The sequence below is a fragment of the Sus scrofa genome, chromosome 13 (genome assembly GCF_054392235.1).
Source record: "Sus scrofa isolate SSC_HxYL_T2T_F1_AM1 chromosome 13, Sscrofa_HxYL_maternal_Yorkshire_Landrace_v2.0, whole genome shotgun sequence".
Classification (NCBI taxonomy): domain Eukaryota; kingdom Metazoa; phylum Chordata; class Mammalia; order Artiodactyla; family Suidae; genus Sus; species Sus scrofa.
The window spans coordinates 160451756-160479108 of NC_139395.1; the positions used below are offsets into that span (position 1 = coordinate 160451756).

The window sequence follows — 27353 nt, forward strand, 5'->3', positions numbered from 1 at the left end:
CAATATGAAAGGAGTATCTCTGACCTGAGGCTCTTTCATAAGTCTGTGAGCCACTCCAGGTTGTTGGCTGAAACTGGCTCACAGCAAATGCAAATGGGGAGAACTTGGTGGTGGGATTACTATTGTTTGTCCAAGCTCCCCTGGGTGAGGTGACTCTGAGGACCTCCCTAACAAAGGCCTCCAAGCAAGTTCATGGATTATGGGAAACTGCCTTTGCCGTCCCAGCTGTGAAAATAGGGTCGAGACTCCCAGGAGAGGCTGGAATGCAATCAGAAGAAAAGTCTTTGGGAGGAAGCAGATGATCTCTGCTCAGTTTAGGTCTTTCCTGAAGCCTCTCTTCACAGCCTTCCCACCCACTGACACCACCCCCCCTCATCCTCCCCTCTTCCTAGATGTGATTACACTGTCAATCACCCCCAGTCCCTGGAAACTTACTTCCCACTTCCTGCTACATGCATCCCTCAGGTATGCTGGATTGGGATAGAAATACATGTGAACATATCACTCAAAGAATGTCTCAATCTCAAGAGCTCTCTCTCTCTGCCAACAAGAGGAATGCCAGACCAAAATGGTTTCACAGGGGCACTATGTCAAACCTATAAAGAGCAGGTAATTCCAATATCACGTAAAATATACAGACAGAGAACACAAAGGAAAACTTCCAAATTCATTTTATGAAGTGACTTTCAAATTGTAAAAATGACTAAGATTGCACAGAATAAAAGAAAATCAGGTCCTAATCTTTCCGAATATTGAGGGGAACACTCTAAATAAAATACTGTCACACAGATGCCAATAACAAGTTAAGCAAAATACATAATGACCAGGTAGAGTTTATTCCAGGATTACAATGATGATTCAATACTAGGAAATCCTTTAATATTCAGCATTTGATATACATAGAAAAAGCATAAGGTCATTTCCTGAGGCTGAAAAGAAAATTCAATCCCTATGACTGACTGAACAACAGCAAAAACATTCAATAAAATAAAAACGCATTCTTTCTTACCATAATTACACACACACACACACACACACACACACACACACACACCCCAGACCCAAAGCCAAGATCTCTCCCCCGACCCTCTCTCTTTTTGGCCAGACTTGCAGCTTGGTGACTAGGGATTGAACCAGAGCCACAGCAGTGACAACACCAGAACTTTAACCCATGAAGCCACCAGGGAACTCCAGCCAACATCTCTTTTGATAGGAAAACTCTAGAAGTGTCCCCACTACAGTCAGTAATAAAACAAAAATACTCACTATTACCATAACTAGTTAACAACCTATCAGAAGTATTAGCCAAATCAATTAAGAGAAGCAGTTAGAGGTTTAGGAATTAGAAATAAGGATGTAAAACTATCTCTAATTATCAATACTTATAAACATAGACAACACACGAGAATCAATAGGGAAAATATCATAATACAATTCTATAAAATTGGCAGGATGTAAAATTAATACAAATAAATAAATAGTCATCCTATTTACAATCATTAATCAGCTAGAACATATTTTGGAAGAGAACTCACATTTACACTAACATAAAAAAAAAGATAAGGGAGTTCCTGTCATGGTGCAGTGGTTAACGAATCCAACTAGGAACCATGAGGTTGCGGGTTCAATCCCTGGCCTTGCTCAGTGGGTTAAGGATCTGGCGTTGCCGTGAACTGTGGTGTAGGTCGCAGACGCGGCTTGGATCCCGTGTTGCTGTGGCTCTGGTGTAGGCCGGCGGCTACAGCTCTGATTAGACCCCTAGCCTGGGAACCTCCCATATGCCGAGGGAGCGGCCCAAGAAATGGCAAAAAGACAAAAAAAAAAAAAAAAAAAAAAAAGATAAAATACTTAGAAATAAATTTAACAAGAAATGTGCAAAAGCCATACTAAAAAATTTACTCCAGTGAATCAGCTATCCAAATATACTTTTAAATGAAACCATACAAATATTAAAAAGAAAAAAGAAAAAAAAAGGATTAATTCCTTTAAAACCTGTGCCTCAAAATCTGGAGTCATTAAATACAATTTAGTGAGGAATCTGACTACATAAAGTAATTTTTTTGTTGTTTAAAAAGGCTTTTTCATTTTAAAAAATCATAAAGATCAAAAGACAAATGACAAAGTAAGTAAGAATACCAGAACTTATTTCATAACCAAACGATTCACCTTCTTAGCACAAAGTGTTTCTAGAAATCAGTAAGAAGAAGACATAAACTGATAGTTCATAGAAAAAGAGATACAAATGTACCTCATACATTTGAAAAGTTCACACCAGTCATAAAGAGAAAGAGGTAAGTTAAGAATATACTGCAATACCATTTCTCCCCTAACAAATTAGCAAAAAAATCAAAAATTTAACAATACATTCTATCGGTAAGGCTGTGGGGAAACAAGTACAGTCATATCTAGTGTCGGTAATAGAAAAATGATACAATTCTTTTCAGAAGAATTGGTCAGTATCTATCAATATCACAGCTGTGTTTACCCTCGGGCCCAGGAATCCTACTTCTAGAAATATATTCAAGGACATAACTGCACAAATAGGAAAACACATGCACAAAAAGTTATCCATTGAGGCATCCTCACTCACTAACAAAACAAAAACAAAAACAAAACCACAAAACAATCCAAATGTCCTTCAATAGGTTCCTGGCTGAATAAACTATATGATACCCAGGCCCTTATTGGATAAACTATGGTACCCCCACATAATGGAGAACTAGGCAACCATGAAAAGAATGAGAGCAATCTCAATATATTGACAATGGCGTGATCTCCAGAAGACACTGTTAAATGAAAAAGCATGGTGCCAAAAAGTGTGTACAGTATGCAATCTTCGCGGAAAGGCACAAAAGGGAGTGAGAACATAAGTAAACATTTGCCTATGTCGGTAATAAAAAGCACTGTAAGAATTGATCAGAATTAATTTTAAAAATTAGTTACCGTTATGTGGCAGAAGGAGGGGGATTGGGATGGAAGAGAAACTTATTGGAATATAGCTTTCAACTTCTAAAACATATTTGAAAGATGCATATTATATAAACATGAAAAAGAAAAATCATCCCTAAAAATCAAAAGAAAAAAATTAATCTAATCACACTTAATAACACAATCACACAGAGAAAATAATCGACTGAATTTAAAATTTAGCACTTTGTGAAGTTCCCTTGTGGTACAGCAGGTTAAGGACCCAGTGTTGTCACAGAAGCAGCTGTGGCATGGTTTCAGCCCCTGGCCAGGAAACTTCCACGTGCCGTGGGCGTGGCCAGAAAAAAAAAAAAAAAAACTTAGCACTTTATATTTACTTAGTAGAATATGTTCTAAGATAAAAACATGTATTCCAGTCATTCAGTTATATTTTGATTTTGAAGCAATGATGTAACAACAAGGCTGTTAAATTAATGTTATTAGAAGCCAAGATTTTTGGTGTAAGAGAAATTAGATGGAAGTAAAAATTCAAATAATTAAGTAAAATCTTGTAAAGTTGAATTTGAATTTGATCAATACAAAGCCATGAATTAAAAGAATATATTGTCTCATGCGGCCCATTGAAAGAACCAAAAAAAAAAAAACCCAACAATATTCCAGAAGCAATGAGAATCCTAGAGGCAGAATGCTTTCTAAAACCATTCTGCATTTGAGGAGCCAGGGTTTCTGAGAGAAATGACTGACTCCAGGTTTGAAGCAAGGAATATACAAGGCAGGCCTGGGACATCTCGTTCTTTCAAAGGTTAATAGGGCCATGTCAAAAAAGAACTGACTGATTTTCAGGGGCCACAAACAGCCAAAGTTGGGCCAATTAGAGTGTGAAAAAGAAAAAAGGTTCTAAGAATATATTAAAGGCTACAAATCTATAAATGACATAGAAAACAGAAAACTCTAAACAAAACAAGCCTCATTTTGTCACTATTAGGGGCAGTACTACACCAATTCCTTGTTCTAAAAATTGATAATTAAAGTTAAAAGGATTTATCCCAATTTTCCACCTGCAATTGTAGTTAAGGATAACTAACTAGCCCCGGTTGATGGAAAGCACTTCTTCACGGGATAATTCCAGCTAATAAATAGAGAATAAATTTTGTCAACCCTAATGAAATAGTTGATTTAGCTAAAGATCATCAATGGAAACAAAACCATTAGGTGAATTGTGATGGCAAGTGAATGTTCCAAGGTGCTAAGGCAGCCCAGAGATTGCTGTCTGGTCACAAAGGAGGGATCAAGCTGTCTCCACTTGATCCCAGTGACTCATCTAACCACTTAAATTGGAACCTCCAGATGTACTGTGCAATCTCATAGGCCCCACTATTAGGAACATATATCCTCCATGAAATTTTCATTCCTAAAATGTTTAACCTGATTCTAATCAGGGCTTTAGGCCTATCTTCTCGCTTATAGGAAACCCAGCATAGCATATAGGTGAACAGGTTAAATCCCTCCCAACTACAGAGCAGAGAAAAATGCAAAATATGGGGCAGTTGCTTCAACACGATGATGTCATGGGGAAAAAGAGGGGAGGAGGACTAATCTAGATTAAAGTAAAATTAGGAGACATAACAGCCAAATGCAAACCACGATACTTGGCTGGCCCTTAGTTTGAATGAAGACATTTTGGGGGTCAAAGGTAAGAAATCAAATATGAATTGGGCATTAATTATACTTAAAAAAACGACTGTTAGTTTTGTTGTGTGTGTTATGTCCTGAATCATGTCCTCCTTCTCCGAATTCTTACGCTGAAGTCCTAATCCCTAGCACTGAACAATGTAACTGCATTTGAACAAAACATTGTAAATCGGGAGTTCCCGTCGTGGCGCAGTGGTTGACGAATCCGACAAGGAACCATGAGGTTGTGGCTTCGATCCCTGGCCTTGCTCAGTGGGTTGAGGATCCAGCGTTGCCATGAGCTGTGGTGTAGGTTGCAGACGCAGCTCAGATCCCATTTGCTGTGGCTCTGGCGTAGGCCGGCAGCTACAGCTCGGATTGGACCCCTAGCCTGGGAACCTCCATATGCCGTGGCTGCGGCCCTAGAAAAGGCAAAAAGACAAAAAAAAAAAAAAAAAGGAAAGAAAGAAAGAAAATTACCCTCATTTTTACCCCCCCCCAAAAAATATATATAAAACTCTATTTGGAGATAAAGGTCTTTAAAAAGACGATTTAGTTAATTGAAGTCTTTAGGGTGGCCCTTATCCAATCTGATTGTTGTTTTTATAAAAACAGGAGATCTGGACAGAAAGAGAGATACAGACAGAAGGACAACTAAGTGAGGACACAGTAAGAAGGTGTCCACCTGCAGGCCAGGGAGAGAGGCCTCAGAAGAAACAAAACCTGATGACACCTTAATTTTGGACTTTCGGACTCCAGTGCTGTGAGAAAATAAATTTATGTTATTTTAGCCACTCAGTCTGTGGTATTTTGTGATGGCAGCCCTGGTTAACTAGTGCAGTGTCCCACGATGATATTGCAGTTATGCAGGAAAAACTTCTTTAGAGACTTCTACTGAAGTTTTTAAGTGTGAGATGTATTAACACTGATCATTTTAGATCCTTAAATAATGAAGAAAAGGTGGCAAAATGTTGATTATTAAAATTAGGTGATGGGAAATTTGAGTATTAATTATTATCATAATACTTTTCTATAAATTCAAACTTCATAGTAAAAAGTCAAAATGAAATGAAAGATGTTTCAGTGCAGCGAGGAGAAACAGGGCATCAGATAGGATACACAGGGATTTGGGGGGACCATGAGGATGAAGAGCCCAAGGGGAAGATCCCTCACAAGGAGATCCCTGCCTGTTGTGAGAGTGAACTCAGGGCATCTGACTTTTAATCCATCGGAACATGGCATAGGGTGATTAGAATTCACACGCACATGGCTTTAGAGGAATTGTCAATAGTAAGGCTGTGAGAAGAGAACAATTAAAAATGAATTTGGTTTGGCTGTAAAACATTACTAATTTCAGTTGCTTACATGAACTACTAAAAATTTAAGTATAAATACTATTCAGCATAATAATAATTACACATACAATGGAAAAATACAGTTGGAAATATATAATTAATTTTAAATGTCATAATAATTAAAGAGGCTTTTCAGTATTTAGCCAAATTCCCACAAGTGGATAGGCAGTTCCAAATCTGAGCTAAGGCTGCTTGATTCTCTGTCATAACAAAACTAACAGCCCTAACACATTTCTTCATGTCAATCAATCAACAAATACTGAGCACTTACTTTGCAAAACTGCTGTGCTAGGCATCTTGGTTGATAGGAAGAAGAAAAAGTTTACTCAAGTAGTTTACAATCTAGTTAGGAAGTTTTATACCCAAACAAAAATAATTTCCAATATAAAGTAGGCAATAAGGGCAAATGACCTCGACAGATGAGGGAAGGTAGGCTTATAGGATAGTCATTTGTATCAGTCAAAAGTTGAAAGAGGTAGTTGTGTGGATGAAAGAAGGATATCTAATCTCAGAGCAAGGAGATACATCTAAATAATACAAAGTACAGAAGCAGTAACAACTGTTGGCATGCAGCCAATGCCTGGAAGAGTTGCAATGACAGTTTCAATCCACACACCCAGATTCCTGTGCTCTTAATCAACACCTTCAAAATATGATGGGGCATCTCTTATGTTTAGATAAATGTTTACAAACACATATTATGAAAAGCAAAACATATGAATGTGGATGGTGTCATGGCTCAAGGGAAGGTGAGACAGAAGACGACCCTGGTCTCACGGGGTCGATGAGCATAGCCTGCTCTCTTGGTCAATCAAGTCAAGTGTAAATACAAGTACCTGATGTTCCTACAAAAATGAAGCTGGAGGGGATGGGGAAAGAGAGTCAGACAATAGCCCCACAATCATCCTCACTCAAAAATGGATACATGTTCTCTTTGCCTTTTGGAATAGAAGCTACCCTTCCAGAATATCCAAGAAAAGACTTCAAAAAAAGAGATGAGACATGATCTGAGGAATGAATAACCAAGAGCATGCAGAATTCTGCTAGGAGGACAAGGGTCAAAACTGAGGTCCAAAGCTCTATTGGGGCACGGTAAGACCTCGCCCCACCTACCACTAAGCCAAACCACCTCCCGTCTCACCATCACAATCTGCCCCAGAGACCACAGCTGATAAGGAGATTTTACACAGGGCTAAACCCAGCAGGGCTCATGCTCTTGCTTAATGTTAACTAGCATAGAAGTCCAAGCCTCTGAGGTCAATGCTCGTCACCTAGATTCTCTTCCTTTAAGGCTCTAATCTGACCTGATTTCCCACCCTTCTGGCCTCCCTCCACCCCAGTCTCCCATTTTATTCTTTGAGTCTCATGGACTGTCATCAGTAATAACCATTTATCTTTAAACACTTCTTTAAATCACTACTTTTCAAAGAGTCGGCCTGGCCAAGCAGCATCACATCACTTAAAAAACTTGGAGGAAACAGGAGTTCCCATTGTGGCTCAGTGGTTAACGAATCTGACTAGGAACCATGAGGTTGCGGGTTCGATCCCTGGCCTTGCTCAGTGGATTAAGGATCTGGTGTTGCCGTGAGCTATGGTGTTGGCCGCAGATGCGGCTATGGATGCCATGTTGCTGCAGCTGTGGCGTAGGCTGGCGGCTACAGCTCCGATTCGACCCCTAGCCTGGGAACCTCCATATGCCGAGGGAGCGGCCCTAGAAAAGGCAAAAAGACAAATAAAAAAAAAAACAAAAAACAAAAAAAACTTTGAGGAAACAAATCCCCAGGCCCCATCCCAAACCTACTGAATCCAAACCCCTGAGGGTAGGAGTGTGGAGGCAGCTGTCTCTGCCGTAACAAGCCCCTGGGTGATGGAGCAGTTGTGAAGCCCACCTGCAGACTCTCCTTTCAGAACTTGGAGGAGCAACCCATCTCACTACCTCGACCACTGCATAGACTCACCTTCTTTCTTGCACATTAATTAAATACTTCACCCTAAAACAGCAATGAGGTCACCCTTTCCACCTTTTATTTTCTCCTCTTCTTTTTTTTTTTTTCATTCTTAAAAGTTTTATTTGAAGTATAGTTGGTTTACAATGTTGTGATAATTTCTGCTGTACACAAAAAGTGATTCGGCTATATATGTACACACATCCATTCTCTTTCAGATTCTTTGCCCACACAGATTATCACAGAATACTGAGTAGAAGTCTCTGTGGTATACAGCAGGTCCCCATTGGCCAGTCATTCCATATACTTCTGTGTGCATATGTCACTCCCAAACCTCTGGTCCTTACCTCCCCCACTTTGGTAATCATAATTGTTTTCAAAGGCTGTGAGTCTGTTTGTGTTCTGCAAATAAGTTCATTTGTATCACTGTTTTTTAGATTCCACATATAAAGTAGTATCGTATGATGTTTGGCTTTCACTGTCTAACTTCACTTAGTATGATAATCTCTAGGTCCATCCATGTTGCTGCAAATAGCATTATGTTGTTCTTTTTCATGGTTGAGTAATAGTCAATTATATATATAATTGATGCATAAAGATGATCTCAAATTTGTTATTTAAATATTTTTACCTAATATCATTTGGAAGATCATACCCACCAACACACACACACCCACACACCCCCCCCACACACCCACACACTATTCCTGAGTCATTCTGAGTTTCTTAGAACTAATTCTCTTTTCTTTTACCCTAAAACCACATTTGCCACATTTTTTCCTTTTTATTTCACATACCATCAGTTTTTTTAAATTTTAAGCGGTAACCTTCCAAATGTACATATTCGCATATCATATGTACACATATGTCTGTAGTAATATATTTTATATGCCATAATACAAAATTGAGAATAGAAAAAAAATTGATATTAGGTAAAAATACCTAAATAACAACTATGAGATCTTCTCTAGGCATCCCAGTGATTCATCTTGTGCAAATTACTGTGGAAACATCAGCTTTGATGGAATCAAGACATTGCAAGGACTGTGCTTCCAAGGTTCTAGATCAAGAGGTATGGGTCCTCTGACTAGAAGCACAAGTTATATTTCCACACTTGTGTGGTAGTAAATGGTTAATAACAGATCTCCAAGAAAAAAAATCCCAGTTCTATATCTTTGGCAATGTCAGTGGTGTAAATATTCCCACCTTAGTGATTTTAAGCTACCAAGAAGATATCACAGAATGTGAAGTTTGGGAAGTGCCCAATGTGTCTCGAACAAGTCAGCTCCAACACTAGGTTTTTGTGCCCAAAGTTCTTGATTAAGGTCTATTTTTCAGTTAATTCCCTTTCTTCTAGGGAACTGGTTTCCTAATTAAGCATTTTCTAATTAACTTGCTTCCTTTTAATTTTTCAAAGCCCTTGCTTTGGCTGAGGTAGATCTGTAGTCCTCCAGGCTTTGGGGGGCCTCCAGTCTAATACAGGAGCCATACAGCTCCCTGAGATGTGTCCATGTGAGAGTGAGAGTAGTGGGAGAAAGAAGCAGGAATAGCCATGCCTTGGAAATTTGTGACCCATGGCCCTATATCACAGACAGTGTGTATGCAAATTCACCCAGCCTCCACAAAGTAGAGCTGGCTTAAGATCTCTGCAAAACCCATGCCCCTTAGCACCAGTGGCTTCTGCTCCCTGCTCCTGCCTCTACATGCAAACCCCAAACCTAATAGTCATGAGTCAGTAGGAGCCCTTGAAGTTTTAGAGCCAAATGAAAGAAAAAAAAATTATTAATGTTAATATTTACAATGTGAATAGAGCATTTACTAGGTACCAGATGCAGTTCCTACTGCTTTGAAAGGTAGATACCATTAGTATTCCCATTTTGCACATGAGGAAACAGATTTGGAGAGGTTAGACAATTTGCCCAAGGTCACATAGCTCATAAGAGGTAAAATTTGGATTTGAACCCAACCAAGCTGACTCCAGAGCCAGTGCTTACAGTAACTCTTGTTCTTCTGCCTACTGCCACACCCTGGTGCCTTTGGGGTGGTTGTCATTGAAATGGGCTGTGCCTGGGATAGAACAACCAGAGATGCACACCCCTGTCCTCAAGATGCTTTCCAAAAATTTACGGGCTCCTTAGGAAAGCAAGATTAGCCTAAATGAAATAATTAGAAAATCTTAGCAGACAGACTGTAATTAGCTGTAATGCGATATCCCCCACGGCTAAGAAAAGTGCTTCCCGGTGGAGGCCAGGAGACCTCACCCCTGCCTCCAGAGCTATAATCACTCTTTTAAAAAACCAGAATGTAGGTCAGATGGGGCCCTCAGCCTGCAATCTGATACTGTAATTCTCTCTCGCAAGGAATCCCACCTGACCAAATGACATACCCATAAAAGAGCTACGTGGAACTGCACTGGATGCACAGTTTTTTTTTTTTTCCATTTTTCCCAAATTCATGAGAAAGTATTTTTAAATTTCTGTTTAAAAGTTTCCACTTTTCTCCTAGAATAATGACAATAAAAACAAAAATAAATCAATGATACCTAATTAAACTCAAAAGCTTTTGCACAGCCAAGAAACCATTAAAAAAAAAAAAACCAAAAAGACAACTCACAGAATGGGAGAAAATCTTTGCAAACAATGCAATCGACAAGGGCCTACTCTCCAAATATACAAACAACTCATATACAACAGCAAAAAAAAACCCTCAATGCAACAACAAATATACAAACAACTCAACAACAAAAAAAACCAAACAACCCAATTGAAAAATGGGCAGAAGACTTAAATAGACATTTCTCCAAGGAAGATACATGCATGCCCAGTAGGCACATGAAAAAATGCTCAACATCAGTAATTATTAGATAAATGCAAATCAAAACTAAAATAATGGTGTTCCCATTGTGGCATAGTGGAAATGAATCTGACTAGTATCCATGAGGTTGCAGGTTCAATCCCTGGCCTCACCCAGCGGGTTAAGGATCCAGCATTGCTGTGAGCTGTGGTGCAGATCATCGATCCGGCTTGGATTTGCTGTGTTGCTGTGGCTGTGGCTGTGGCTGTGGCCGGCAGCTGTAGCTCCAACTCTAGCCCTAGCCTGGGAATTTCCATATGCTGCGGGTGCAGCCCTCAAAAGAAAAAAAAAAAAAACAGAAAAACAAAAAAACTACAAGGAGGTACAACCTCACACCAGTCAGAATGGCCATCATTAACAAGTCTACGAATAACAAATGCTGGAGATGGTGTGGAGAAAAGGGAACCCTCCTTCACTATTGGTGGGAATGTAAATTGATACAACCACTACAGAAAACAGTACGGAGGTTCCTCAGAAAACTAAATATAGAGCTACCATATGATCAAGTGATTCCAATCCTGGGCATATATCCAGATAAAATGTTTATTCAAAAAGATACTTGCATCCGTATGTTCACTGTAGCACTATTCACAATAGCGAAGACATGGGAAAAAACCTAAATGTCCAACAACAAATGAATGGATTAAGAAAATGTGGTATATAAATGCAATGGAACACTACTCAGCCATAAAAAAGAACAAAATAACACAATTTGCAGCAACATGGATGCAACTAGAGATTCTCATTTTAAGTGAAGTAAGTCAGAAAGAGAAAGACACATAACATATAATTTCACTTATATGTGGAATCTAAAATATGGCACAAATAAACCTAACTACAGAACAGAAATAGACTCATGGACATTGAGAACTGACTTGTGGTTGCCAAGGGGGAGGGAGTGGGATGAACTGAGAGTCTGGGGTTGGTAGATGCAAACTTTTACACTTAGAATAGATAAGCAAGGAGGCCCTACTATATAGCACAGGGAACTAGATCCGATCACTTGTGACAGAACATGATGAAAGATAATATGAGAAAAAGAATGTGTGTGTGTGTGTGTGTGTGTGTGAGAGAGAGAGAGAGAGAAAGAGAGAGAGAGACAGGGTCACTCTACCGTACAGCAGAAACTGACAGGACATTGTAAATCAACAACATTTTAATTTAAAAAAATTTTAAATCAAATAAAATTAAAAAAAAAAAAAGAAAGAAAAAGAAAAAGAAGAAGCTATGAGCAAGGGCTAGCACAGCCCAGAATGGGTTTGGAGAGCTGCGACTAGGCTTTAGTATGGACTACATTCAGGGCCCTTCCCTCCTCACCTTCGCCCACATCCTGTGACTGGGAGTGGCTTCTTGGGAAAAAGGAGAATGGGAGGAATTAGTGAAGGAGTTCTTAGGAATAGAATGATCTTCCATCCAGATGCTTAGAGACTGCCAAGACTAGGCCAGACTTTTTGGCAAAGGACTTTGAGAGTTTTGATGTGGGGAATACTGAGAATGTATTGAATTAACATGGAACACAGTAGTCCATCTAACGTTTGCCTTTACATCCCAAATTGGAGATATAAATGTAATTATGCTTCTGGAACTTATGAATTGTTTCAGACATTTCTCTTTTTTTGGCCACGTCCATAGCATGTGGAAGTTCCCAGGCCAGAGATCAAACCCACACCACACCAGTGACCCCAACCGCTGCTGTGACAACACCAGATTTTTTTTTTCTTTTGTCTTTTTAGGGCCACACTCACAGCACATGGAGGTTCCCAGGCTAGGGGTTGAATCAGAGCTGAAGTCTTTGGCCTACGCCACAGCCACAGCAACTCGGGATCCAAGCCATGTCTGTGACCTACACCACACCTCACAGCAACACCACATCCTTAACCCACTGATCAAGACCAGGGATCAAACCCGAGTCCTCATGGACCCCACTCGGGTTCATTAACTGCTGAGCCGCAACAGGAACTCTGACAACACGATTCTTAACCTACTGTGCCACAGAGGAACTTCCCAACATTTCTTTTTTTTTTTTTTTTTCCTTTTTAGGGCTGCACCCGCAGCATATGGAGGTTCCCAGGCTAGGGGTGGAATCAGAGCTGCAGCTGGTGGGCTACACCACAGCCATAGCAACACCATATTTGAGCCACATCTGTGACCTACAACACAGCTCATGGCAACGCCGGATCCTTAACCCACTGAGTAAGGCCAGGGATCAAACCTGAGTCCTCATGGATGCTAATCAGATTCATTTCCTCTGAGCCACGACAGGAACTCCCCCAACATTTCCTCTTTCATATTTCTTTCCTAACAGAGATTTATTCATTTTTTTCATATTTGGACCTATATGATCCGTATCCTACAGTTTCATTGTAGATTAATTGAGATAGCATAAAAGTGGAGAAGTGAAATCATAGATCAGGATAATCTCATCTACTTCCCCATTTTTAGGGAAGAAACTTACAAACCTGGGTCTCCCCACTTTGAGTTGCCAAACCCTCCAGTGAAGTTTCTTTTTCTATTTCTGAATCCTCGTGGGATGTTACAGAGTGAGACTTTGACATCTTCTAACAACCCCTGAAGGATCTGCCTGGTAATGGGAAACATGCCAGTAAACAAATAAATATGTATTTAATTACTTATTTATATGAAAAACTGAGGAGTCGGGCAACCTGTCGGCAAATGACAGACAAGTAGAACAGAAAAGGAGCACATGGGAAACGTCCAGTCAGAAAGAATATCTTCTGAGAAAAACAGAACCTCATCCTTTTCTACAGCAACCACCCAGGGAAGGACTTCAGAAGCCACTGGGTGTCTGAGAGGCTGGTGTCGAGCTCCTCAAGCAGCTGCAGTGCCCAGAGGCAACTCCCACAGGCAGAAAAGGAAGAGGAGCTGGTCCTAAGCTCTGGCAGGTGGAAGATGATTTACTTCTGGTGGGAAGTGGACTCATCCCTCGAGGCAGAAACAGAGCTGAGTGACTTGAAGGGAAGCTGGCTCCCCAAACAGATAACCAATGGATAAGCTTTACTGGCTTTGATGTTTGGAGGTTGCTCTTGGTTGTTTGTTAGCCTTTATATGGTTTGAAGCAGTAAATGGTGCTGAAAGACTTCCATGGGGGCAAGTCAGTCTCATCTTGGGGCCATGCTTCTCTGAGTTGGTCAGAAGGTTATAAAACACTTTTTTTTTTTTTGAATTATAAAGAGAATCAAATTGGACAAGACATATATTTGCTCCTGGCCCACATGCAAGGCACAGTGTTTCTTACTCCAGGAGTTATAAAGGTGAATTTGACAGGAATTCTGCTCTTGTGAGCTGTAGTCTGGGGAGGGGGAGGCTGCACAAAACACTACCTCATTGCCAGGAAGAAGGTGAAAATCGATGATGTAAGACAAGAGATAAAGGACTAGGGAACTACAAAGAGAGTTTATTCTTCACATGGTGAGTCAGAGACAATCCATGTATTGAGAGGAAAGAACATTTTAGTTGGGCCTAGGACATCTAGAGAGGGAATAGGAACATTCTGGGCAGGGGCATAGCACAAAGAGATGAAGGAAGGTCCGCATGAGTCTGGAAAGGATGAACACTTTAAGAGGCCTGTTCCATAGGAAGAAGGAAATTGAGTTAATAAGTTTCTAGAATCTGGCAGACCACCAGAAGTGCCAGGGGAGATTTAGTTGTTTCTTTGTTTCCTTTTGTCTTAAATACTGTCTTAAGCTCTCATTGCACTTCCCTCTTCCAAGAGCCTTGGGATGGGGGAGGGGAGCAATCAAAAGACCTCCAGTGCTTCAAGCCATTTTAACCCACCTTTAAAAACATTTCAAGACCTTTCCCATCTATTGGACTTGCTTTTTTAATTTCTTTTGAAGGCAGAAAATGTGCCAGCATGGAAATATATCACCCATGTCAGTCTCTTGAAAAGTCACCATTTTGATTTTCACTTTCCTGCCTGCAGGTCAGGGGACCCTGTTGCTAAGAGCCCAGGTCCCAGCAGCTTTTTTGTTTCTCTTCCAGTATCTCCTGATTGAAGCATTTAAAGGGCCAGCTTCATAGGCCTCCTATGGTGGGAGACTGGGATTTAGCTGCATTCAAGATGATCTGTGGGATGGAGTTCCCATTGTGGAGCAGTGGAAACGAATCCAATTAGGAAACATGAGGCTGAGGGTTTGATCCCTGGCCTCGCTCGGTGGGTTAAGGATCTGGCATTGCCGTGAGCTGTGGTGTGGGTTGCAGACGCAGCTCGGATCCACATTGCTGTGGCTCTGGCTGTGGCTCCAATTTGACCCCTAGCCTGGGAACCTCCATATGCCGCAGGGTGCCATCCTAAAAGGCAAAAAAAAAAAAAAAAAAAAAAAAAAAAAAGATTATCTGTGGGATGTAACCAAGGGACAGGAGTGGTAGCCCCACCAGGTCAAAGGGAAATATCTGGACGGGGCTGGGTGCCACCTAGTTCTCTTCTATTTCCCAGACCTGCTCCTGAGCCCTCTTCTCTCCTCCTCTGTACCAACACTGAGTGAAGGTGAGGCAGGATGGACTCCATGATGGACACTTGACAACCAGCCACCTACCCATACTTCAAGACAGAAATAACAACAGGCACAAAGCAAATAACTGGAATTTGTCTTCTGTGGACATGTTAAACAACGGTAGTACCAGGGGTAGAGAGGGGCTAAGCCCTGCTTTGGCAAAAGATCAAGAGGTCACATACTTCTGATAGGGATGGAGTAGGCACAGGTATTTTTAGAAGTCCCAATAAAGGATCACAGATAACAGGGAAATTTAGGGGACAATGGGAGATGGCTGTAAGTAAATAAATTGCTCAAAAAAGCCATCAGAACAAGGCAGGCTTGCTTCATTAGTGGAGCCCTAAGAACTGCCTCAGGTCATTGGGTGGGGAATGGGATGAGGCCTGCATTCATATTCAGACCTAGGGCAAGAGTTTGAGAACCCACCCTTCTGTGGATTTGAATACACACTTTACCAGATACTAAGGAGGAGCTACTACTTCCAGAAAGGAAGAGGAGGGTTTTTCCAACCCCCACTCCCCTTCGATGATAAAACTGTAGCCCACCAGATCCTGGGGCAGAGCTTCCCAGTGCCTGCTCACTTGCATCTCTCACAAGTGTCCTGTCCTAATAAATCTATTTCTTGCCTATCACTTTGTCTCTCGCTAAATTCCTTCTGCGCGGAAACTTGAAGAACCCGGACCTCATTGAGTCCAGACACAATGGATTAGTGATTCTAAGTTAAAACCTTAGGTACGAGTCCCAATCTGGGTTTAGGCTGAGTTCGACTCTTGGCACACAGGTTCAAGTCCCAATCTGTGTTCTGGCTAGGTTCAGGCCGTTAATACTGTCAGTTTTACTACCTGTCCTCGGAGTCAGGGAGACCCCAACTCCACATGCACAGAAAGACCCCTCTGGTCAGAAGTAGAGGGGGCTCCAGGCCATAATAAGTCCTGATGCTGTCCCATAAGACTTTGCTCTGGAATCCACTGTGGCCAAAAGATGCGTGCACACATCAGGGATTGGCCCTGGGTCAGATCAGGGGTGAGAAATGAAACAAGAAAATTGGCCAAAGGAAAACAAAGAGCTGGAAGAACTGTCCTATGTAAGTGATTTAAATCACCTCACTGGCATGGTCTTCATTCAGGATGCCCACACCCACACTTCCCCTTTGAATGTGCATCACTAACTGGCTTCTGCCTTAGATGAACAGACTACTTCTCTGTGTGCTCTCCCGCATGTTGTACTGTGTTTCTAACAATGAACTTTGTATGTGTTTTTACAGTCTTTGCCTCCTAGAAACATTCTTGCTTTCAACAGGGAGCAAGAATCAGGGTAATACTGCTTCTGGCCTCTAGCTAGTCTAGTGACTAGGATTTCGGGTTTTCATCCAGGCTGCCCAGGTTCAATTCCTGAGCAAAGAATTCGGATCTCACTTCAAGACGTCAGTCACTGGTCTCTCTCTCTGAAATCAAAGGGAGAGGCGGGTTCTCTGCACAGCTCAGCCTGGATGTACTCACATTGTTAAGTCCTCTTCCTCAGTGCTTTTCACTGAGTCCGGAAAACAGATCTGACACAGTGACAGAAGCTCCCTCTGCTCCAAATGTTTGTAGAAGATAAATTTGCAGATACTCTAGGCCTATCGGCACAGATGGGCCCATGAAGAACATAGCACTGGGCGGGAAAGAAGTCCAAGGGCACCCTGCCATGCTTAGGGACGTCCCAGGTGGAAATGACCTGCTCCACGTCTTCTCGGTAACAGATCTGGAATCTTTTGCTGCTATAGCTGGACTGAGAGACCAGAAGAGGAACTGATCGGAATATTCTATCTCTGCTGGAGAGAGAACAGATCATAAAATAAAATGCATATTTTTCTAGAATGCATGAAACACAGAGCTCACTAGTGGAAGGTTCACCATATTGAAACACCCCCGAAAAGAAGTGGAGACCACTGAGACATAGAGGTAATGGGGCAGCTGTCATTCAAGGAGCTAAATTTCCTGTCTGACCCTGTAGCTGGTAAGCAGAATGATCTTCCTCTTTCTTGGGGCTTCTGGAAGAAGATCTCCACAAAGCTTGTGGAAACAGAGTCTGAATTACACTGTGGATGTTCTATACAAGATATCAAAGTATTTAAAACTGAACAAGCTAACCTCTAGAAAAGTTAAACATAAAGGGGATGACATATGAATATCAATATTATGTTAACCATTTATGAATATATATATATATATATATATATATATATATATATATATACAAATTTAGCAAAAGGCTAAAACACGGGAGTTCCTGTTGGGGCTCAGCAGTAATGAACCTGACTAGTATCCATGAAGATGGGGGTTCAATCCCTGGCCTCGTTCAGTGGATTAAGGATCTGGTGTTGCTGTGATCTGTGGAGTAGGTTGCAGACATGGCTCAGATCCTGTGTTGCTGCACCTGTGGTGTAGGCTGGCAGCTGCAGCTCCAATTTGACCCCTAGCCTGGGAACTTCCATCTCATATGCTGCACATGCAGCCCTGAAAAAAAAAATAAAAAAAAAGGACAAAACAGTCAAAAAAAGATAGCAAATGATGAATATCAAGTTCTTGCTCTAGCAAACAAACAACCTAGTTTGAATCAAGAGTGAATACACAAGAGGTTTCAATTACATCCATAGGATTTTCTTTAGTAAGCTGCATGAGAAGTATATGAGTGGTCATTATATTATTATGTATATGCCTGAAATGAAATATTATTTGACAATGCTCAACATCACTGACCATTAGAGAAATGCAAATCAAAACTACCTCATACCTGTCAGAATGTCTATCATTAATAAGTCCACAAATAACAAAATGCTGGAGGGGGTGTGGAGAAAAGGGAACACTCCTGCACTGTTGGTGGGAATGTAAGCTGGTACAACCACTATGGAGAACAGTATGGAGGTACCTTAGAGATCTATACATAGAACTATCATATGACCCAGAAATCCTACTCTTGGGCATATATCCAGACAAAACTTTCCTTAAAAAAACATGCACCAGCATGTTCATTGCAGCACTATTCACAATAGCCAAGACATGGATCAACCCAAATGTCCGTTGACAGATGATTGGATTAGGAAGATGTGGTATATATACACAATATATATACACTACTCAGCCATAAAAAAGAACAATAATGCCATTTGCAGCAACATGGATGGAACTAGAGACTTTCATATTGAGTGAAGTAAGTCATAAAGAGAAAGACAGATACCATATGATATCACTTATATCTGGAATTTAATACAGGGCACAAATGAACATTTCCACAGAAAAGAAAATCATGGACTTTGGAGAATAGACTTGTGGTTGCCAAGGGGGAGGGGGAGGGAGTGGGCTGGACCAGGAGCTTGGGGTTAATAGATGCAGACTATTGCCTTCGGAATAGATTACCAAAGAGATCCTGCTGTGTACCACTGGGAACTGTCTAGTCACTTATGATGGAGAATGATAATGTGAGAAAAAAGAATGTAGACATGTATGTGTAACTGAGTCACCATGCTGTACAGTAGAAAAAAAAATAAAAGGTAAGGAAAAAAAAAAGGAAAGATTATTTGAACACTCAAATATAGTTCTTTTTTAAAGAAGTCTTATTGATATATGAGTAACACACATAAAATTCACCCATTTAAAGTATATAATTCAATGGTTTTTAGTACATTCGCAGAGTTGTCCAACTATCAAAACACAATTTTAGAACATAATCCTCACCCAAAAAGAAACTTACACCTCTTAGCAGTCAGTCCTTATCCCTTCCTCCCACTCCCAGCCTTACTTTCTGTCTCTATAGATTTACCTATTCTATACAATTCATATAGATAGAATATGATATGTGTTCTTTTATTACTGAATTCTTTCACATAATGTAATGCTTTCAAAATATAACCATGTTGTAGCATCTCTCAGTATTTCACTCTTTGTGATTCCAATATGTAGATCCATCACATTTTGATTATCCATTCATCAACTGATGGACATTTGGGTTGTTTCCATTTTCTTGCTGTTAATGAATCATGCTACTGTGAACATTTGTGTACAGGTTCTTGTGTGGACACATCTTTTCATTTCTCTTTACCTAGGAGTAAAATTTCTGGGTCATGTGGTAACTCTATGTTTAAGTTTTTGAGGAACTATGAGACTTCTTTTCAAAATGGCTGCACCAATTTACATTCCCACTAGCGAGGTATGAAGTTTCCAATTTCTCCCACATCCTCATCAATACTTATTCTTATGTTCTTAAATTTAGTCATCCTGGTAGGTGTGAAGTAGTTTTCTCACTGTGGTTTTGACTTTCCCTTCCCTAATGGCTTAATGATGCTAGTGCTTCTTCTTAAGTGCTATTAGCCATTTATTTATCCTTTCTGGAGAATTAGCTGTTCAAATCCTTTGCTCGTTTAATTGGACTTTTTGCCTTTAGATTATTTAGCTGTAAATGTTATTTATATATTCTGGATACAAATCCTTCATCAAATATACAATTCGCAAATATTTTCTCTTAGTCTGTGGGTTATCTATTTACTTTACTAGTGATGTCCTTTGAAGCAGAAAAGGTTTTAATTTCTATGAAGCCCAATTTATTTTTTCTTTTGTTGCTCATACTTTTGGTGTCATGTCTAAGAAACCACTACCTGACCCAAGATCACAAAAAATTTACTCCTGTGTTTTCTTCTAATAGTTTTAGAGTTTTAACTCTTACATTTGAGTCTATGACCCATTTTGAGTTAATTTTTGTGTGGACTGTAAAGTAAGGATCCAAGTTCTTTTTTTCTCATGTGGATCCAGCTGTTCCAGCACCATTCTTTCCTAAGATAATCATTCTTTTTCATGAAAGAAGCTTTCTAATTTTTTCTGAAACCTTTTTAAAAGGATAGAATGATATTAGACTAGGGCCCACCCTAATGACCTCACCTTAATTTGATAATCTGCAAAGATCATATTTCCAAATAAAATCACATTCACAGGTACTAGGAGTTAGAATGTTAACATCTTTTTGTGGGGAGGGGGCTGCAATTCAACCCATAATAGTAAGTATATTATCTTGTAGAAATGTTGCTCTATTGTGTCCTAAAGGGAGGTACTATTGGAGACACAAGGCCAACAGTGTGTAAATGGGGGTAACATCTCCACTTCTTAAAAGAAGTAGATGCTGTATCAATTGGTCATCCTTAAGGGTAAAAAAATCAGAAACAAAAATGGGAGAGACAGGCCTGAAATGGTGTTGAGAAGGGAATTTCTTCCTCTCTTGAAATTTGACTTGGGCCTAGACTTCAGGAAACTTAGAGATTTTGGGGGTATTTCTGGGTAGTAGAGGAAACCTAGTCTCTTCCTTAAGTGGGAAGAATAGGTTTTGTACAGAAAAGCAGTCCTATGGAGGCCCCAGGAGGACAGAATGGGAACAAAGGGGTCTAAGAACAGTCATGGCAAGAGGCAGGTTGTAAGTTATTCTCTGTGTGGGCGTCCCTCTGCAATTCCCAGTCCTCAACAAAGTCTTAATAAACTCACAGCCCTAACATTAGAAAAAAAGTCTGTGTTCATCTTGGACTGCAATGCTAAAGGGAGGCAGAGGAATAGTGGTGGAAATTCTACCTATAGTTGTGTCTAAGAACCAGAACTTGCAGGTGACAGTCTATATTTACAATAGTGAAGTCACCTTCAGTAGTCCAGACTGATACATGAGCCCTCATGAGAAGCCCCCCTTGGAACTCCCAGAGGGCAGACTAAGAGTATAGCACGGGTATTGATATGAACTGACTGATACCAATTTCCTGCTGAGATATTCACTTTACTCGAAAGCATTGCTAACTGGTGGCCTAAATGACTGAGAAGAGTATTAATCATTTTGGAAACATATATCATGTAAACCATATACTAAAAGGCAAGTTCAGTAAAGAAAAAAAATTAGACTTTTCCAAGAAGCAAAGCCAACTCATTTTGTAACTGCCCATATTATCATGGTTATGATGCCAGTGTCTAGGGATCAGCTTTTCTCAAACCCTTAAAAGTGGACAAAACTGAGACCAAGGACCACACCTGGAGCACCTCTGCTGGAGAGAATTTTGTCTCAAATGTGTAGCATCCAGATATTGATGGGAACACCTATCCAGGCAAGGCAGTCCAGCATCCATTCAGACCAGCTCATGCATAGCTGCCTAAGTGGCAGCCATCCACTACTACCTCCCATCCTAGGGAGAGTCCTACTGTCTGGAAAACACAGCTGAGCTCTCTGCCTTGTATCCTGACTGTACCAACCTCCACCAAATCCTTTGGGTGTGAAAATTCTGTTGGATTTTCCAAGATCTTTCAATTCTCTGACTCCACTATTTATATACATTATGAAAGTGATCAAGCAAATGATACCAACAAAAATCCATGCTAAAAACATTCTCAATTACAAAATAGTAGAAGGATTTTTTACATCAGGAAAATGAAAAGAGCACTTACTATCACTCCTCTTCTTCAATATAATGGATGGAGGCTCTGGCCAGCATAGGAGACAAACAAAACAAAGTTTAAATGTTCACTGAAATTCAAACTGCCTGGTCACTTCACTGGGAGGCCTGCAGTGTCAGTATCCTTAGGGTTCTCCTCTTAAGCTACTCAGATTCTCTAGGAACTGTCCAAGCAGCTACCAAGAAAAGCAAAGATGGTGAAGGTCCCAGGACCTCATTAATGTCAAACTTCTTTCTTCCACTGCTTGCTGGAACCTTTCAATTTACCTCTCCTTCTCTAGTTCCAAGATCCTCTCTTGACCTTAATAACCAGCTCCAGTTTAGGCAGGGGAGGGCAGTGGATTAGGGTCCTGCTCAAACTGCTGTCCAATCTCCACACGACAGTCTCCGCACCTCACCAGTTTCACAGGGACTTGGTACTGGTGGACCGTTAATTTTTGAAGATTCTACAACTTAAATTGTGATTAACCCACTGCAGCAGCAAACTAGAGCACTGTCAGCCTACTGGATAATGTTCCATTCTGAGGATAAGCCATTTATCTACTCTTATTCCTGGACTCTATCCAGGTGTCTGCTAGCGTGAGCCCTGTGGTACCCATCTACTGGGACATATGTGGGAAAGCTGCTCTTTGGAAAGACCTTTAGGTGGCAACACCAAAACTTTTCAATGTGGTTTTGCTAACAACAGAACCATCAGCAATGTAAAAGAGATCCTGAATTCCAAGCCTTCTCCAACTCAGTAGTTGGATCGAACTGACTTTAATACCCCCATCCCCTAGGGACAGTGTGATGTGGGTCAGTGGATAAAATACAGTGGAAAGTGGGGTTCTTTTTCTCCCCACACCCTGCAAAACCAAACTCCTTGCATCCATGTGCACGTGCACATTTGGCGATTCTCCCTGACACAACTGGAGTGAGCTCTCCAGCCACACCTGTGAACTTCTTTCCAGAATATCTGAAAATTCGATTCCCAGAAGCAAAGGAGTAAACTGGAGCCTCTGGGAATTATAGCCCTGCTGGCGGCTGTGTTCAGGGCTCCCTGGTACCTGAAGTCAGAGGTACACTGTGCACAGGTGGAAGCCAGTGCCGCTTGGACATTTGTCTTGCTCGATTGCGGGAGCATCCTGGGTGGTGGTGTTGGATGTGTCGGAGACCTTCACCTGTTAGGAGCTGGACAGCTGGATCAGGCCCAGAAGACACTGTTCTGGGAAGAGACGCTGGAGACCTGCAGACCCTTTGTCTCACTGAGCCATGCTGCTCCCATGTCAGAGTCGAACTCACTGTGGAAGATGTAAGAGTGGAAGAAGGGAGGTTGGCTGAAGCACCTGTCCAGGTGAACCTTACCCCAGGGAAGACTGACTCAGGGAACCAAAAGGCTCTGCAGGTTGGGGCAAGCCAGAGATCAGGAAGGGTTGTTGGAAATGCAGGAAGGTCACTTAAAGCCAGTTATGGCCTCCCATAAAGGGCCCCTCTTTAAGAAGATTAGCCTGGAATGCAGCAGGGTGGGGACAAATGGTAGTCTGTGTTCAAGGGATTTACAAAAGCAAGACTCTGCCAGAGATGCTCTCCATGAGTGTGACTCACAGGGACCAAGTAAAGACACCTTGGTTCATGCAGGGAAAACCCTCTACAAATGCAAAGAATGAGGAAAACGAATTTAAAAAGAATTGCCTTCTTATTCAACATCAGCTGATTCACACCAGAGTGAAGCCTTATGAATGCCAGGAGTGTGTGAAAACCTTTCTTAAAAAGGTAGACTTTATATAGCACAGGAGGAGTCACACTGGGGAGAAGCCCTATAAGTGTGTAGAGTGTGAGAAGATCTTCAGGACACACCTTGTGTACCACCAGCAGATTCCCACTGGCCAGAAGCCCTATGAGTATAGTGAAGGTGGAAAGACTTTCAAACACCACTCTGTTTTTGCCTAGCATAACAAGACCCACACTGGAGAAAAACCCTTTTGTTTCAGAGAATGTGGGAAAGCCTTTTACTATAACTCTTCCTTAAATCGACAGGTGAAAATTCACACCAGGGAGAAGCCCTACAAATGCGGTGAATGTGGAAAGACCTTCACCTACTATTCGGTTTAATTCCCAACATGGTATGACCCATGGTACACAAAAGCCCTATGAATGTAAAGACTGTGGGAAAGGTTTTATACTACAGCTATTCCCTCACTTGACACATGAGGAGTCACACTGGAGAGAAGCCCTACGAGTGCAGGGAATGTGGAAAGGCCTTTGCCCACCACTCTGCTTTTGAGAGCCACACTGGAGGAAAAAAAAAAAAAAAAGAACTGTCACATGCAAATAACATGGGAAATCCTTTTGTGACACCTTTTCTTTCCCTTGACATTTGAGTCCTGCTATAGAGAACTGCTATGAATGCAGTGACTATAGCAAAGCCTGAAGCTGCTACTCATCTCTTAAAGAATTCATGATGGAGAGAATCGCTATGAATGTAAGATACATAGGAAGACCTTTTGCAGGTGGGCCTACCTCAGTCAACATCAGAGCACTGAGACTGGGAAAAGACTTTTTGAATATAACCATTGGACCATGGGAAGTATCTCACTTGGCATCTGAGAATTCATCCAGGAGAGAGACCTCTTGGTTATTGTGCCCTTAGATGAAACTTCTGCCACAGCTGTCTCCATAGGTTATATCAGTAAGTCATCTCAAGAATATTTTTAAAAGAACACAGAGGAAGATGTTGTAAAAGAAAAGAAAAGAAATGTATGTGCAGCTTCTTTCAGACTTCTCTGAAAGCCAAGCCTATGAAAATTTTAATGTGTTCTTTATTTTGGATATGTCTGGAGGTAAAAAGACTTGACCCTTCATTTGTTATATATACATGCTATGTATATATATATGCGCTAAATCTTGAGCTACTGTTGTATCCTGTCAATGTCCAGGACTTCAGTCCTTAGCCAACTAGTAACAGAGAGTTTGGCTCCAGGAGCTGAATACAAGACACACACACACACATTCAGGAGAGTTGGGAATTTTTTTTTTTTTTTTTTTTGCTTTTTAGGGTCGAACCTGCAGCATATGGAAGTTCCCAGGCCAGGGGTTGAATCAGAGACACAGCTGCCGGGCTACGCCACAGCCATAGCAACATCAGATATACATAGCCACATCTGTGACCTATACCACAGCTCACAGACCCTTAACCCACTGAGTGAGGCAGGGATCCAAACTGCATCCTCACGGATCCCAGTCAGATTCATTTCCACTGTGCCACAATGGCAACTCCAAGAGTTGGGAAATTGAAGGCAGCTCTATAAAAATTTGCTGAAGGCACTTTGTTCCAAAACACGTCTCTGGTTTGAGGAGCACAAGTCTTTGTGAAAAATAGGCAGGCTTACATCATGAAATACTTGAAACTTGTGAGAAATCAGAATGTTTAAAAATACAGCCACATAACATTATTTTACATTTAAGGAAATACAGGTCCACATATGAATGGGCACATTTTACTGCATCATTTAAGACTAGTTAAGGCTTTAGGGGTTTTTTAACCTCTTTGTTCACGTGGTATTGAATACCTAGCACTTTCATTTTTTTCTTGACTTCCATATACTTGTTTGTTTTGATGCATTTTCTCAGGCACATAGGGCTGCTAGTGAGTTGTGTGGCTTTCCCCGAGTGAGCCTTAATTCTTTCCTCCATGGTTTCCCAGCTTCTTTAGTCCTCTATAGAGGGGCTTCTTTAAACTGTGTCAGCAGTTTTCTAGATGTTAAACTAGAGCCACAAAAAAAACTCAAGGAAATACAGCTAACTTTTAACAAATGAAAAACAGGAAAAAAATTTAGAATGTTAAAAAAACTCATACCATGTATAAAATGCAAAACACATAGACCCGTTGACATTTCATTCAATTTCTAGAAATCAAGCCCAGAAAATTATTCTCACAAATGAGCAGCTATATGTACAAAAAAGACACTATGATTTTGTTTTTATATATGAAATGTTTTATATTTGAAAATGTTTTATATGAAAAACAACTTTAATGTCCATCAGTAGGGAAATTATGGCACATCTGCTCCATGAAATACTATGAAACAGTAAGGTATCTGTATATTGGCACATTTAAACATCTCCCAGATCCAGGGTTAGAGCAGCAAGTTGCAGGAAGTAAATCTAGATTTGGGAAGATGAATGTTAATGGTGTTAACAGTGACTATGGGGAATGTGATGGACCAGTTTTTACTTTATATACTTCAGTATTGTTTGCATTTTTAAAAATAAAGAACACGTATTATTTTTGCACCAAAAGTTTTAAGTACTTTAATAAAAATGGCACCTTGAAATAAAAGCAACTCCTATTATTTCTTATAAAGCATGAATTTCATTACAGGATTTTCTGAAGTTTGGGTGTTATTATACCTTAAAAAATTAAAAACAACTGAGATCAGAGATTCAAACAAAGTCACTTGGCCACACTTAAAAAATCATAAGATAGTTTAAAAATGACTCATTGTGTCATAATATATGTAAAATATGAGAGTTCCGCATAGGCATTCTTCAATGAACGTTCATTTCCTTTAAAACCCCTAGTAACTTTAAATGCCTCTTAGCACATAGTTAGGTTTTAGGTGTCAGGTTTTCACCTCCTTGGAGCTGATCACAAGGAAAATACTTTGGTGTTAACGGCAATGTTCTGTGCACGCGCATGTGCACACACGTTTGCTGGCCTCAGCTGATTTCTAAATGTTTGCTGCTAAATGAAGGTGGTTTGGACATTGGATTTACTTCAGACTTTGTGATGTCTGCTAGTGTTCTGAATGAAGAGCAGCATAGCTGCTTTTTTCCAACATAATATTCATGCCAAGCAATCAGACCTATTTTCCAGTAAGGAAAACAAGTTTGATAGCCACTGGTTATACCTAAGGATTTGCCCATGTTTTCCAACACAATATATGTGAATATTTGGAGTTCCCGTCGTGGCGCAGTGGTTAACGAATCCGACTACGAACCATGAGGTTGCGGGTTCGGTCCCTGCCCTTGCTCAGTGGGTTAAGGATCCGGCGTTGCCGTGAGCTGTGGTGTAGGTTGCAGACGTGGCTCAGATCCCGCGTTGCTGTGGCTCTGGCGTAGGCCGATGGCTACAGCTCCGATTTGACCCCTAGCCTGGGAACCTCCATATGCCGCGGGAGCGGCCCAAGAAATAGCAACAATAACAACAACAACAACAACAACAACAAAAAGACAAAAGACAAAAATATATATATATATATATATATATATATATATATATATGTATATATGTGAATATTTGTTTACCTTATCTCATTGGGAATTATATACCATGAAAAATCTTTTCCCTGATTAAAAATGGAGTGGGATTTTTCCACAAGCAAACCTGTCACCCACAGGTAAAACCCTGTTCGGATAGTTCAGATGAGATAGTTTGCCAATGGAGCTGCCCCACAGGAGACGAATTTGTGAGTTTTGTTCTCCTTTAGCAAAAGAAATTGTCAGCTGTGTTGATATATAAGTAAATTCTGCTCATTTGGGGTCATTTCCTGAAAGTGGACTGTGAAAGAGCGGTAAGAAGATCTTACTGGCGGCTTAGGAGAATGTCTTAGTCTGGACTGCTCTAACAGGATACCATAAACTGACTTATAAA

At 40.7% G+C, this 27353-nt stretch overlaps 2 protein-coding genes and 1 pseudogene across 9 annotated transcripts in view; 2 read left to right on the plus strand and 1 right to left on the minus strand.

Annotated features, from left to right (window-relative positions):
• The window catches only part of NAA50 (N-alpha-acetyltransferase 50, NatE catalytic subunit), a 574571-nt gene that overhangs the window by 53559 nt on the left and 493659 nt on the right, over nt 1-27353 (plus strand). The gene's annotated exons all lie outside the window — the stretch shown is intronic.
• Nucleotides 1-27353, minus strand: part of TIGIT (T cell immunoreceptor with Ig and ITIM domains) — a 125627-nt gene that overhangs the window by 23254 nt on the left and 75020 nt on the right. The window lies entirely within an intron of this gene.
• Nucleotides 23143-24081, plus strand: ZNF80 (zinc finger protein 80; annotated as a pseudogene).